This window comes from Pinus tabuliformis, chromosome J (genome assembly GCF_031772625.1).
Source record: "Pinus tabuliformis cultivar Carrire ecotype Pingquan chromosome J, CPIR1, whole genome shotgun sequence".
Lineage (NCBI taxonomy): Eukaryota > Viridiplantae > Streptophyta > Pinopsida > Pinales > Pinaceae > Pinus > Pinus tabuliformis.
This window is the reverse complement of record NC_142295.1, coordinates 754,106,907-754,123,856: the sequence shown is the minus strand read 5'-3', so window position 1 is coordinate 754,123,856 and position 16,950 is coordinate 754,106,907.

Genomic DNA, 16,950 nt, shown 5'->3' with positions numbered 1-16,950 from the left:
ATAATAGTTCTCCATCAAAATAATGTTGATAATTTCAAAATGTACATAGGCATATCAATTTAATCTTATAATGTAGTGATATGTGATGAGAAAAGAAGTGAGGCTATAAGTCATGATCACGCCATTATACAACAAATGAAAGGTTGAGCATACAAGTGGGAGTATCATATTCATAAATTTTGTAACCAAATGTCATTGTTATCATATATATCAATTTTGTAACCAAACATTTTTGGTATCATATACATAAGGTTAGAAACCTTCTAAAATAGCTGAGATATGGAGAAAGTCGAAAGACTTCCATATGCTTTAGGCGGTAACATATACATAAGGTTAGAGTTCTTTTAAAATAGATAATATATTGAGAATATTTCAAAGGTTGCCATATGCTTTAGATGGTCCACGCCTGATGTTTGACCTTTCAAAAGTACAACTTGGCAGCAGAGAGTGGTTGCAGCTACTATGGATGTTTCTACTATTTTCTGTGGTGGTGATGCCTCAGGCATAGGATCCAAGGTTGTTTCTACTACTTCCATTGGTATTGAAGCCTCAAATACAAGAGTTAGAGGAGAGGAAACATACGAGGTAACCAATGGAGGAGTAGAAAACAATGTAGTAGAAGTGACACATGGAATATACTGGGGGTATGAATGTGGCGTATACTAGATATATGGAGGGGTGGGATATGGAAAGGCCTCAACATGCACATATCCTTGCGCAACAGGAGAGGCCACTCGCAAATTCTAATGATGCAACTTCGAACAGTGGAAATGCAAAAGCATAACATTAAAATTATGCATGCCTTTCCCCTCCACTATGAATCTATTTTTCTCATGTGTGAATCCATTGGATGGACTTGCATTGTTAAAACAATTGTGTTAGTTGTTAGGCCAAAATGATATGATTGACCATATACCATGGTGATAGTTTTAATAACAGTTTTCTAACCATTCAATATAGTTGTGATGATCTTATAACTACTATGGATATATACATTTCACAACAATAAAAACCCTTTATCCTTGGAATTAACTGGAGTAAGTGAATAAAACTTGGTGCTCAAACCTTAATGCTTCTTTTTCTTCTGACTTATGGAGCTCTTATTGATGTTAGACCTGCATTATCAAAACCCATGCATTAGAGTTGTAGATCTAGCTATGGATATATGAATCTCACAGCAATAAAATATTTTTATCAAAACCCATGTAGTATTGCTGGTATACCTGCATTATCAAAACTTGTATATTAGGGAAATAGATCTAGCTATGGATATATGCATTCCAGAACAATAAAAATCATCTATCTAAAGCCCCTATGTCAATGAATTAGCTATAGAAATCACTTGTATCATCAAATTAGATCTATAAAACCCCTATATCAATGAACTGGATCTAGCAAACCCCTGTATCGACAAAACTAGATCTAGCAAACACTTGTATATGTGAACTAGATCTTAGCAAACCCTTCTAGCAAATATTTGTATTAGCAAACTGGATCTATCAAACCTTGTATGAGCGAACTAGATGTAGCAAATATCTGTATGAGTGAACTAGATGTAGCAAATGGATATATGCATTCCACAAAAATAAAAACCTAGATATATTGACAGAGTCTATAGATATATGAGGGGAAAAAGAGAGTAGGAAGGAAATTTAACAAATGAGGAAAAACCATAATCTAAGGAAATTCAAAAATAAATAAATAAATGAGGGAAAAAAGAGAATCTGGAGAAAATTTAATTATTAATTATTTAATTCAAAAAAATAGTTTTTTCTATTTTTAATACATAATATCTAATCTAAAACCATTTTATTTCCAATTTAGTTATATATTAGCCCCACTATTTAGCCTTATTTATTGAACTATTAATAACCTTATTTTCATTCAATTTAAAAAATGCTTTTGTTTTTAATAATGGTTTATATATATATATATATATATATATATATATATATATATATATATATATATATATATATATATATATATATTCTTTTTATTTTTTAAAATAATTTATTGTTTTATTAGTTTTTTTACTAATTAAAGTTAACTTTTCTTTTTACTTTTTGTATACATAATATCTAATTTAATACCATTAACCCCAGGATTTAGCCTTATTTATAGGACTTTTCATAACTTATTTTCATTCAAATTAGAAAAGAATGTTCTAACTTCTAATAATATACTTTTAATATATTCATCTTTATAAATATTTATATTTTTAATACTTATATTTTTCCTTATGTTATTTTTTTATTATTTTTATGTTTATATATGTTTAAATAATTTTATTTTATTTTATTGTTTTTTGACTAATTAATGTTGACTTTCTTTTTAATTTGATTTTTCCATTGAATTTAAGCATTTTTGCATTATTTATTTCCTCCATCTATGTCATATGTCATGATGATGAGTTTGGAACATTGACCCCACAAACATTGTTGTGATTAATCCGAAGAAGTCATTCTCTTAAAAAATATTTTGGATTATATTAATATTTAATTTCGATATAGCATGTTTTTTCATTCTTATATTAATTTAGGTTGAAGGTACACTCTCATTCTCTAAAATACAAAAATCTATATTAATTTAGGTTGAAGATATATTCTATTTTTCTAAATTATAGAAGTAGAGTAGGGTAAAATTAATATTAATTTAGGTTATTCTATATTTGTGAAATACAAAAGAAGTTGTATTTATTAAAATATTTGTCTTTACTCTGAATCTACCAAGCATAGAGAAGGATTGAACTTCTAATGATGTAAAACTCTTTTTTAGTGCAAAACTTAAGAAAAGATTTGCACCTTGAGAGATTTTATCCCTCTCGACATTTGATATATTTGGAAATAAGATACATATTTGTTGGTTTTATCAAATGCCGAGAGGGATCAAATCTCTTGAGATGCAAACTCATTTTGAGTGAAAAAATTGAGAAAATGTCGAAAGATGTGATCCCTATCGATACTTAATAGATTCGTAATTAAGATGGACATATGCTTGTTCTTTATAATACTATTTATATTATATATAAATTTCACATCTCTATCTATAAAAATTCTTATTATTAATTTTATTATAATCCTTATAATACATATAACTACATACATATAAAGGGAATTTTTTAGACATGTTTTATTACTATATTTATTTGATTTTTTAATGTAATATGCATAGCATTAAGTATATATAAAGAGGGAGTGTTCACATGCTTACAAAAAGAGTTTATTGTAAGTTTTAAGTTATTATATGTTTATTAACTAAATTTAAATTTAAAGTTTTGAAATGTCATACTTACAAATATGAATCTCCCCTCTATGGAATGACTAAGACATGCCAAATCGAAGAGTGCATGGCCATCATCCCATCAAGCAATCACACATGAGGATGTGGCCATGCACCCTCCCTAATTTCATTAACAAGCCATCATGAAGCTGCTTGGAGGATTGTTTGACGCCACTCCAATTTGGTGTCAGATCCCTCTAGAACTAGCATTGGTTTAATGGTTGCAACTGAGTTGAAATTAATATTAGTTATGTTATTGGTGTATGTATTTCTAAAGCCATCATTGGTTTCATTATCAACCTACAAGCCTCTGCAGAACACTCATAATTTGTAGGTGTGGTCATTTTCTCCAAGAACTAGTCATAATTTGCACAAGGTAGATGTTAATTCAAGTTACAAGGCCTTGTAATGTATTCAATTATTAGCATTCAAGGGCTATTTTTTGTCAACTACAATAATTTCATAGGAGGTTTTCTCTAGGGATACTACTTTAACTCTGTATAGTGGATAATTTGCTACCCTTTGTTGTTTCCTTTATTTCTATTGTTCTCTCCCAGTGCATCCCTCGAGCATCGGTTACATTGTTTTCTCTTTTCTTTTTTGTCATGTCAACTTTAAACCCCTCACTTAAACTGTTATAGTCGAGTTTGGATAGGTTTATCCTTCTCTTTGGATATATTTTTCAAGTAAGGAACAATCCTTCTCCTTTAAGTTCTTCTTTGAATCCATCCTTGAGAAAATTCATCATCTCCCAAGTTCCTCTCCTCCTTGGCTTCCACTACCCTTCACTCCCATCTCTTAATCAAGCATTCATAATTTAGTAAGTTTTTGTTATTGTTGATTCAACCTTACAACGCATTGTTGTTGCACTAAAAGCCTACGTGGAGTGGCCCACTACATAAAACAAGGCTTTTAAGCCCAATAGAAAGTTTAAACTTCAACACCTTTGTATTGCGTCCACACTCACTAAATATTCATGACAAAATAATGGCAGTGAAACATGACATTGTAGGAAAGCACAAATGTTTGATAGATATCGAAGTGGCTAGAGAGGTAGCATATTGGGTGCTTAACACAACACACACTAGAGGAAGATACAACTAATACATGTATATTGTTGATATCTACTAGAATTTGAAAATTCTATTGGGTACTGTATTGTTGGATCACAATGAGGCCAAGGAGGAATTTTTCCTCGTGTTCCATGAGTTACAACTTTCCATGAAGAACCTAAAGAAGCACTTGAATCAAATTGAAGGTTTTTTGGGGCTTCCTCCATATCCAAGCTATGCATAAGGTAGTAGCAAAGCGCTAATCACAGTGGAAGAACCAAAATCTTCTAATTTTTAATAATGGGTTATATACAATTGTTTTGGAGGTTAAACTAGTTAATTATTTCTCATATTCCTGTGTTGATTTCATGTACAACCAAGACAACTAAAACTTATGCCCAAAAAACCACCATTAACTTGGTTCAGTCCACAAGACTAGGTAGACCACAATAATCGAGCGGTAAAAAGAAGAAGAATAAGAAAACTATTTTAAATTAGCAGAAAGAACTATAAGCTCCAAACGCGAATGTCGGGGGCAAGAAAGAGCGAAAGCTAAAGTTTCCATGTAATATTTGTGTTAGGGTCCATATGAAACATCCTTGTCCACATTTGGATGAGTTCAATGAGAACAATACTTAGTGAAATCCCACCACACAACCTATTGTGTTGAACAATCCTTTCACACCTCAACAACAATGTCAAATCATGATTTTTGCAAATATTGCACCTCCACAAGCGGTAAATGTAGGGCATTCTCCTAGTGGATATGCACCTGCGACCATTATGTTATGTGGAGAAATGGTAAAATTTACCATGAGAAGAAAAATAGAGGAAATAGTCATGCAAACTTGGATGTAAATGTGGATTCAAAAGTGGAAGTAAATATGGGAGCAATAATAGGTGCAAAACTTGGCGAAATTGTGGTGAAACAAAAGTGGATGCAACAATGGACACAAACTTCAATGAAAAAGGATGCAAACTTGGATCCATAATAAGATGTAAAAAGGAATGTAAACATGGACACAAGCATGGGTGAAATAGTGGACACAAAATTAGATGCAAAAGTGGATGCAACAAAAGTAGGTGCAAAATGAGATGCAAAACATGACGTAAAAGTCAATGCAAAAGGGGACACAAAAACATACACAATATTCGATGAAAACTTGGACAAAAAAGAGGATTCAAATGTGGATGCAAAAGTGGAAGAAAATGTGGGTGCAATGATATATGCAAAACATGGAAGAAATTGTGGCTCAAAAAATATGGATGCAAAAGTGGATACAACAAAAGAAACAAATGAAGATGAAAATTTGGATGCAAAAAAAGATGCAAAAGGGATGCAAAAGTGGATGCAAACGTGGGTGCAACAGTGGACAACAAATTGGATGCAAAAATGGATGCAACAAAAGTAGATGCAAAAGTGGATACAAAACAAGATACAAAACCCCATGCATAAACCTAACACAAAAGTGGATGCAAAAAGAGGCAATATTTGATGAAAATTTGGATGCAAATGTCGATGCAAAAGTAGAAGAAAACACAACTTCAATAGTAGGTACAAAACATGGCACAAATTATGGTAGAACAAAAGTGGATGTAAAAGTGGATGCAATGATAGATGCAAAAAAAGAAGCAAACTTTGGTGCGAAAAAAATGAAAAAATGGATACAAAAGTAGACATAAACATGGGTGCAACATTGGATGAAAAAGTGGATGCAATAGAAGTTGATGCAAAAGTAGATGAAAAATGAGACTTAAAACTCGATGCAAAACTTGACGCAAAAGTGGATAAAAAAGGGATGCAAAAATAGATGCAAAATTTGATGCAAACATAGATGCAAATGAGGATGAAAATCCGAATAAAAAATTAGAAGAAAAAGTGGGTGCAAAGGTAGGTGCCAAACTAGGTGCAAATTGTGGCACAACAAAAGTGGATGCAATAGTGGACACAATAATGGATGCAAATGAGGATGCAAATATGGATGCAAAACAAGATGCAAAATTGGATGCAACAAAAGTAGATTGAAAACTAGACACAAACCTTGACACAAAACTTGGTGCAAAAGGGGATGCAAAAATGGATGCAAAAAATGATGAAAAAGAGGATGCAAAAAATGATGCAAAATTTGATGCACATGTAACAAAATGTGGATGCAATAGAGGATGCAAAAGTAGGCGAAACAAAAATTAGGTGCCAAACTTTACGCAAAACCTAGTGCAAAGGATGGTGTGGGACTTGCTGAAAAATTTGGTTCAAAACCTCATGCAAGACCTAGTGCAACACCTGGTGCTAAACTTAGTGAAAGTCTTGGTGCAAAAACTAGTGCAAATTTTGCACCATATTTGATAAATGGATGCAAATAGCACTAAAAATGATCTCTAGATGCAAAAAAGGAAGCAAAAGGGGATGCTAATCACAAGGTTTTGTTTTAGTGATCACAGAGCCTTGATTTTCTTACCAAGACCTTGTAGCCTATCCTTTTTTAATTATAAACATATTTTGTCTCCCACTCTAATTTAATTCTCTATTCTATGTTATTCATGCTTGGCTTTATGTGTTCCTAACACTTCTTTAGTGTCTCTTTTACTTGCAAATGGACCTACCTAATGTTCCCAACAATGTTTTCTACTATTAATTAATCCCATGTGATATCCTCCCTCACTCCTTGCTATTGGTGCTAAGTCTAGGACCAAAAATGGTTGTCAATTAATGCCACAAAATGGTGCTAGAATTTTTTCAACCCTATTTTTCCAAATTGGGACCACTAATAAATTGACCCTCCAAGCAATTCCTTCATATTTTTCGCTCTCGAAGCATAAATATAGATGAAAAATAATATATTGATCCGATATGGATCATACCTTCCCATTTTAGGAGGATTTTTTCCCCAAATGATTTACTAAATGAGGTGAGGAAAATTTTCCTCTAACTTCTCCCTGGAATACCATCTAACCTTGCATAAAGGTTATCCTTTCAATCCAAGCTTCCAAAGGTCATGTTGCCCCTATCTTGTAGTTCTAGAACTCTGTTGCAAAAATACATCCTTTGTCAACTTTGTCTAAGAAGTTGGTGCTAAGTCCTCTATGGGATCTAGGACCTTCTCCTTTTCATAATATGACATGGAAGGCTCATACAGTTTGATATTTTCCACATTCACAACTCAATAAGTGTGCATGTGTGAAGATAGATTGTGTATATAGATAGTATCTCCAACTTTATATCATATATTAAAAGGAACATATCACAAAGGCTTGATTTTTCTTATGAGGACCCTTTAGTTCCTCCTTGTTCAATTGTAAGCATACTTTGTCTCCCACTTTGAATGACTTCTTTCTTTTGTGTTCATAATTCCTTGATCTAGGTCTGGGTGTGACGAAGGACCCTTCCAAGACCTCTTACTTTCGTGATGTGTTAAATTGCATTTTAAAAGAACATTAATGAATACATCTGCATGTAGAAAAGAAGAGGAACAAGTCAACCATCAACACATGAAAACATAAGCGTTGATAATAGAGTTCGTCTAGGAGGGACTATGTCTCCAGGCCCCGCTGTCAAGATGGTGTAGGCCGCTGCATTAAGTGTTGTCAATAATGATGATGTACACAAGAGATGATGTCGATATCATACAAGGAAAAATGCCCTCATGCAGGAGTGGCTCTAAGAGATGTTCCACAACTGGAACTCTCAATCAAATGACTCCTATCAGTATGACACAAAAACATGCATGATGAGTATCCCACCAGCATGGCACAAAAGGGATCTCAATGCAAAACATGCATGATGAAAACAAGAGTATCCCAACAACATACAACAAGGGATCTCAAAACATAACATGATGAGTTATGACAGCGAGTACATCACATAGAATATTTCGCATCAAATCAAGCAAGGAATCATGACAACATGTAATAAACAAGATCCTGCATCAACATCAATCAAGGATCTGTGCAATGTAATGCATAAAGAAGTACATGAACACATCATATACCTCACAACCAAGGGCCATCTGAAGAAGTGTATGTCACACTGCTAAAGTTGCTCAGACCATCGATCTCAAGGCATCGATCGTATGAAGATGACTGCTCGCACATGAATGTGGACATCTACATTGGCACTTAGAAAAGTGGATAGAAGAAGAAATGAGAGAATAAGAAATATGAAGACACCATCAGATTTGTGGCATCGAGTAGTGCTAAATCGACTATCCAAAATCCAAATTTTGAGAAGTTGAGAATTCTGGGCTCAAGGAATCTTTTAGATTCCCCCAGGATTCCTCAAAGATTTTGTTCCATGGATGGACTGGAAATCTGCAACTTAGCTGGCAAATCTGATCTCGCCATTACAATCCCTGCAGAAAACCATGAAAAACAGGTATAAACTTGACTATAATCTGACATGGCAAAATTTTACCTCCTTGGGAAAATTTCAAGGCTCATGGTTCTGCGCCTTTTTTTGCTGAAATCATGGTTCCACGTGCATTCTAAAAATATCTGAAAAATGTAGAACTTTTATGGAGAAATGGAAAACACCGTTGCACTCGTGGCGACGAGAGGTGTAGGATCCATATAAAATTTGTCAAAATCTAACAAAGTCAAAATTTTGCCCTCCTGCAAAATTCATGGTTCCTGCATTAAAATATTAATTAATTGCCTCGAAATTCATTCCTGCAGTCTCTCTCCTCTGTCTTGAACTATGTGCAGAGGTGTTGAGGGCCCTGAAATCGGGTCAACAACAAGGGGGATACCCACCCGGTCGGGAACCTAGTTGGCGGCTCCGTGCCCGTTTGGTGTAGCGGGTCCGACTGGGGATAACGGGACCAGCTTCCCGTTCTATGGGGGTGTGTGTGTATAGAGTTCGGTGATGTGTGTGTGTGTAAGATTAGATAATGAAAATATGGAATTATTTCTAAGCTAATCTAGTTCTAAACTCTGAGACTAAACTATATACTACTTTAATCTATCAAGAACAACACATCTAATCTACGCTAACCCGGGATAGAACTTTTTCCATTATGCGATCTAGAAAGATTTCACACAATAACTGGTAATGAAGATTATTCAGCTATTATGAGAATATAAATCAATTAAGATGAACCATCCTGCATAAAAAGTTAAACAAAACGGTTGTGAACAGCATATCGCATAATCAGTTATTCATGTATTAAGCATAAATCAATGACTCCACCGTACAGAAGTGCCAAATGGTAGTCTACTCATTCATACGTTAACATATAAACAACATCAGTTGTATATTACTCTAAGAATGCAAGCAGAAACTCGTCAAGAGATAAAAGTACCATTTATGACTGACTTTATACTCACAGACCTGAAGCAATAATGATCTATTTCTACTTACTTCTAATGCCTACTAAGAGTACAGAAGTGCAACATCAGTAGCAGGTATTAAAATGCAAACATAAATAAATCTTGATCCGTCCATTCATCAAAAACCCCCTCCGAGGGTGCAGAAGTGCATGTTCTGAGGACAAGTTTTTTGAAAAATTTCCGGACCCTTCTCCAATGCAACGAGAAGGGTTAAATACTACTAACCGGCTAATTTTAATTACACAAATTTAGGGAACGGCTTCAAATGACCGCCCTTTTACTAAAACAAATTTATTTCTAAACACTGAATCTAATTTCTAACCATTTCTGTATCTGCTCCTTAGTGTTGTAAGCGATGCGCTGTTCGCCGTGAAAGAGTCGGCTGCTTGTCCTTTCCTTTTGTTCAAGCTTGAAAATTAGAAATAACAAGAGCTGGCACCTCTTTCTGACAAACTAGAAGATATTTTTGAAAGTGTTCTTCTGGAGGAGTGTCTTCACGGTGTGTACTCTTAGTACAACTCAGATTTCTTTCAAACTGATTGTGTTGTTGCTATTTCAGTTTCTGGCCGTGCGAATGACTCAATGAGCTGGGGATTTTGTTGCCTGAACGATTTTCTCAATTGAAACTTGTTTCCATTCTTTGTTCTAGGATTTTCTGAGACGTCTTTCCCCTTAAGCGTTTTTCTTTTTGCTTTACCCAATTTGGGACTCAGGATCTTTCATAAACGCTTTGCTTTTGTGCGCCTTTGACTCTGAGTCCTATATAGCCTATTTCCATCAGCATTTGTTGAGTGATACTCTGGGATCCGCGGTCCTGCTGTATGCGGTATCCATCTGCGACGTCATCTCCTCTCTTTTCTTTTAGTTCTGGCGCTTTTCCTTGGATGTTTCCTGCATATAGATTTATATCAGTTGCTGACTTATAGTTCACGTAAATGAAAAGAGACAGAAGAAAAGATTGACATGAAAGCAATTAAGTTCTAATGAATGCATAATCATGTCACCCATTATGACTTGACTCTTCGAAAAACGCAACATAATCATCCTTGGATACACAGGCGTACAATCATTAATTTCCCGTAAGGTGCGCGCCTAACTTTAGGCTCCTAGATCATGCCGAGGAATGCCTGCAACGATTGGCTTCTGCGATTTGTATTGCAGCATCGAAGATTGCGAGGTAAATAGGTGGCATCGCAGTGATTGATAGTCTCATTTGTCGCACACCATAGATCACAGGTCGCAGCTTTGCATGGTCGCAGATCGCATATCGCAATATCGCAAGGTCGCAAGGTTTTTCGCTTTGTCACTTTGTGCTGCTCATGCGACATTGCGACGTGCGACGTCGCATATCGGCCGTCGGCTGCTCTTTAGGTTCTCCTCTTTTGAGCACCTTTAATGCGCACGATGCGATGAGTTCTCGTGTCGCTCTTCCTTGGTGTGTTTATGTGCTTTGGGAAAGCGCTCCCTTTTCCTTTGCGACGCGATATAGCTCTTAGGGAGTTGATACAAAAGATTTTTTTCAAACAAAAATATTTTTTGGATTTTTTTGGTTAAGGGTCCCCCTTTGCTTGATGTTATTACTAATATCAAACAAAGAGGGGGGTTGTTGGTGACCACAACAATGGCGATTCACTGTGAAGAACCAGTTATCTCTACATTTCTATTGACCGTTCACTTCCGAAACAGCAAAAAAATTTATATGTCTAAATTTTGTTATGGACAGATAGAGTAGATTTCCCCTCACCTTGTCGACGATATTTTGTTTCAACCCGTTTTATATCTCAATTTCTTGCTTCCTCAGGTTTCTTCTTGCATTTGCATCAGACATTACTTGGTCTTGATAAAAGATAAAATAAGTTTTTCTCTGCGTACTGGCTTAAAAGTATGCTCATTTGCCGTAGGTAGAGCCTCTGCTGCCCGCAAGCGTCCATAGCCTCGACAGGGTTACCATATTATCCAGCAATGATCCTTTTTCCTGCTTGAGGTTACTCGCAACATTCCAGAGAAAAATTCTTTTTAACACACTTTTCCTTTTTTAATTCTCTAAAGAACAATGTCTTGGTTTGGTGGCCAAATTATGACACAGTCATTCACCTGATTTACACTTGTGCTGAACAAGCCGGCTCGTGATGAGACCTCTTATCTTTGGATTGCTACAATCTTAAGTCGTTGCCCTGTTTTGATAGACAGTATTGGCAAAGTCAGCAAGTTATAATATCTGTGATCATGATACGCTGGCTCGTGATGAGACCTCTTATTCTTTGAGATATAGTGTTTTGCTTGGATTGTTTCTCTGGATGTTGTAGTTTCCTTTTTGCAGGGAGGAAGTCATTGTTTTTCCTTAAGAAAGCTCTGGACGACAATAATAGAGTTTTTGAAAACAACAGCTTTGCAGAGAATGCTTATTTTATTATTGATGATACCCTTCATGGTGCTGATACAAAACAATTCTTTTACCAGAGGTTGCTTTTGTCAAAGTTTTTTAGAGGTTGAAACGAGTATCGTAATCAAAGTGAAGTTAACTCTATTTGTCAATAATAAAATTCAGATTTTCAAAAATTTTGCTATTTGTACAAGCGAAATCAAAATCTGATAGAGAATTGGCGTGCTCTTTCATGAATCCTTTTTAAATGATCATCTACAACGGGTTTTATTCGAAAGAGAAAAGCAAAACAAAATAAAAACTAAAAACTAAATCTATCCTACAAAAATTAGAAGATTTCTCTTCTATGGAAAATATAATTTAAGAATCAGTCCATTGACAGGTAAAGAATCTCTCCTTCCTGCCAAATCCTGCAACACGAATGTAGATGGGCCTACGACTTCCACAATCTGAAAAGGGCCAAGCCACAGCTTCTGAAATTTCGTATGTTTTCCCTTTTCTTCATGAGCCTTATCCCATTTCAAAACTAAATCACCCATCTGAAAGTTTTTTCTGGTTATGATGGCTGAGTCAAAAGAAGATTTTATTAGCGCTTGGTGATGAGCATGGGTTTTCCTAGCTTGTTCTCTTTGTTCTTCTAGTTTGATTATTTCCATTTGTCTTAATTGTAAAGAGGAAGTAGATACTTCATCGATATATTGCACTAAAGACAAAGAGGGAATGACTATGTGAGTCGGAAGAACCACTTCTCTCCCATAAACTAAATTAAAGGGAGAGGTGCCGATTGAAGCTTTCTTTGTGATTCTATCAGCCCATAAAGCATTTACCAGCGCTTTGTGCCAATTCCCTTGGTTTTGGTCGACTGTTCTTTTGATAATTCTGATTAGGTTCTTGTTCGTTGATTCAGCCAATCCATTACCTTGCGGATAGTAGTTGGCAGAATATTTCAGTTTGAAACCTCTTTTAAGCGCAAACTCAGTCATAGTATTTCCAGAAAAATATGAAGCGTTATCAAATATTAATGCTGTTGGAAATCCAAACCTGGTGATGATAAATTGATCTATGAATTCAATAATATTTTCAGAATGAACTGTCTTGAGAAGAATTGCTTCTACCCATTTGGTAAAATAATCAGTTGCTGTAAGGATATACTTATGCTGCTTAGAAGAGTGAGGAACGATCTCACCTATTATGTCCAAGCCCCATTGACTAAATGGTTGGTCGATGATGACTGGTTGTAGCGGCATGGCAGGTTTCCTTTGTTTTCCTGCAACAGTCTGGCAGACTTGGCATCTCCTCACGTGATTGTATGAGTCTTTGAACAGCGTGGGCCAATAATATCCTGCACGCAAGATTTTATGTGCAGTCGTATCTCCGGCATAGTGTCCGCCTGCTGGTCCATCATGGAGTTCATGCAAAACCTTTTTGGCTTCAGTTTTCTCAAGACACCTAAGAAGCACAAAATCGTAATTCCTTTTAAACAAGACATCATTTATGAGCTGGTATTGTTTAGCTTTTAATCTCAGAGCTCTTTTCTTGGTATGATTCAGACGTGATGGAGCATACCCATTCTTAAGAAAATAAATGGTGTCAGCATATGATGATTCTGCATCGTTTAGGCTTACCTCGTACGTTTGTACCTCTTCAGATGAGTTCTCCAGGATTTGCGATGCTCCGGCTAACATCTTGCAAAAGCCTTGACCTCTTACGATGTTTGCTGGTTTGATCTCAAGATCATATTCTTGTAAAGCGGTAATCCAATTAGCTCTTTTTTCGCCCACGTCTTTCTGCACTAAAAGGTTTCTTACCGCCGGAAACGGTACTACGACTTTAGTGTGGGCTTTAAGCAAGAAAGGTCTGAAATATTTGATCACTTTGAAAACAGCGTATGCTTGTTTCTCTACGTCTAAGTAATTAAGTTCAGCACCTTGTAAGTTCGAGCTAAAGAATGCGATTGGAGCTTCCGCTTTCTCTTGATTTGTTTGGGTCAAAATCGCGGCATAGGATTTCTCTGAGGCAAAAGTGTATAAGGTAAAAGATTCTGAAAAATTTGGGGTGGCCAAAGATGGAGCATTGATGATAGCTTGTTTTATTAAGTTGAACGCTTCGTGCTCATCTAGGCCCCATTTGAAATTTGAATTCTTTTTTATCATATTTTGTAAGGGAGAAATAATACGTGAAAAATCCAGGACAAATCTGTTGACAAAATTGATCTGTCCAAGGAAGGATTGCATGGCTTTCTTGTTATGAGGTATGGATATTTCGGAAATTTCCTTGATTCTATCAGGTTCTATATGAATACCAGATTTCGACACTATGAATCCGAGCAATTTGCCTTCGCTTAATGCAAAGAAAGATTTCTTTGGGTTGAGCGAAATCCCATACCTCAAGCATCTTTGAAAGATTTGCTTCAAATCTTTGAGGTGGTTGTTTCGTTTTTTGGAGTACACTGATATATCATCCAAGTAAATCACTATTGATTTATTGACTAACCCTTTAAACGCGATGTCCATGGCTCTCTGAAAGGTAGCTCCGGCATTGATCAGACCAAATGGCATTTCCGATATGCATAGGTGCCCCATTTGGTTCGGAACGTAGTCTTTAACTGATCATCGGGATGCACTAGTACTTGATTGTATCCCGAAAATCCATCCAGGAATGACATTAATTCTGAGCTTTCTACCGCCTGTAATATTTGCTCCATAGGTGGGAGGGGAAAGTTATCTTTCTGACAGACTTTGTTGAGATTTCGGAAATCGATACAGATTCTAATGTCTCTGTTTTTCTTCCTAACGGGCACCATATTGGATACCCATTTAGAATGCCTTACGGGGAAAATTATTCTGGCTCTCAACAACTTATTAAGCTCAGTTTTTATCTGATTTTCTAGGTTAGGGTGTATTTTTCTGAGCTTCTGCTGGACAGGTTTTTCATTGTCAATCATAGGGATAACATGTTGAATGATAGAAGTGTTGTATGTTTTTAGCTCATCGTAATTCCAGGCAAAAAAGTTTTTGTATTGTCTCAGAAGACGGATATATGTTGATTTCTCCTCAGGGGCTAAGCCATGACCTAGGTTAACGTTTTGTGGCTTATGATCGGTCCCTAGGTTTACCAATTCATAGTTCAGGGTAGAACTGCAAAGTTTAGCATTGGCGGACCTTTTGAACCGACTTTTCAAATCATATAAATCTTCTAACTTGACCACCGATTTCGGTATAGCATTGTCGAAGCCATTTTGTTGTATTTGATGATCATGATGGTCTTCGTCGATTATCTGATTTGAGTAGGATCCTTCAGAAGTAAGGAAATTTACGATGTCAGGATCGTCGTTGAACACTCTCCAATTGGTGATATTGTTAGGGATGGATGGTCTAAAGATTAATTCTATTGAAAACCTATCAGGACTAAAATCTTCAGAAGGGATGAGTCTAGAGGCTACGTTAGCTAACAGGTCTGCGCTCGCGTTTTGAATTCTTGGAATTGACGAGATGTTGAATGCTACGAAATGTGCAGTGAGATCTTGAACTAACGATTGATAATGCTTTAAATGACTTGACAGGCAATGTATGGTGTTACGTACCTGTTTTACGACGATCTCCGAATCTCCAAAGACTTGAAGATACTTAACGTTCAATCGGATTGCTTTGTATAGGCCTTGAACCAAGGCTTCGTACTCCGCTGTGTTGTTCGTGCAATCGAACTCAAGTCTGCATGTGAGCATAGTCTTATTCCCGTCTAGGTTAATCAGAACGCATCCTGCTCCCGCCCCCTCATTGGATTTTGATCCGTCAAAATATAATTTCCAAAATAAAGATGTATTTACAGAATTATCTAAAAAACTAAAACATTTTGAGTCATCAGTTTGGGAGAAATTTTCAACTTGGGATAAAACTGAATTCTCTAAGTATGGTGAAATATGAGCATTGAAATTACCTAGGAAAGAATCTATTGCGTAATTGCCTACAATGCTGCTATTGTACGTTATGGCCTCATTTTCTCCTTCCAGTTCTGTCACTATGTATTTTTGGTGCAATTCTCGTTCAACCTTTATCTGATTTGGTTTACCATTGTATGGTAACCACATGTGCGACCAATCAGTTGAAAAATATCCGTGGAGTTTTTCCGACCAATCCCTGCTAAGAATCAAACCATAGAACTCAGGGATATCAGCTACTAGAATGTCGATAACCTGACACACTTTTGGGTTAGACGACAATCTTATGGTCACCTGATTGAGTTCACCAATCACTTCAACTTGGGATCGATCAAGTTGAACTATACGTACTGCGGATTTTTGAGTTTGCACATTCAATTTGGCACATATTGACCTGGGTAAAATGTTCGTTGAAGCACCAGAATCAACCAAGCAATTGTGCACGTTTTTGTTGAAGATTTCATATGTGAGAAGAAAAGGAGGAGTATGAGATCTTGATCTTCCTCCAATCAAGGCGATGTCATTTGGATCAATTTTATTGATCGTGTTGGTTGGAGGCCTCCCCAGATTGTGGGAAGCTACAGCTGTAGGTAAAGATGTAGTAGGCACAGCATGTAATTCTTTCATCATTATTTTCTGCTGGTGTTTCAATTTACTCAATTCATACAGAGTGATATTAGCCCTAGTCTTCTTCATGTCATCAATGATGTTATACTCCATTTCATCCGACACTATTAGTGTTCTTGATGGAGGCGTTTGATCAGATTGGACCGGGCTATCTAGGTCACTTTAGCAGTTGTCTTTTTTGTCGCGACCTTTTCTTTTGTTGCAGGGCTTGCGCCCTTTTGTTTTGGGGTAGTTAGGGGAGGATCAAGTTGATTTTTGCTTCTCGTGCTAACAGGAAATGCTTCTTGATCCTCTTCTTGTGGGAGGATGAAGTCCCACATTCCTTGTAGTTCTACGACCTCTTC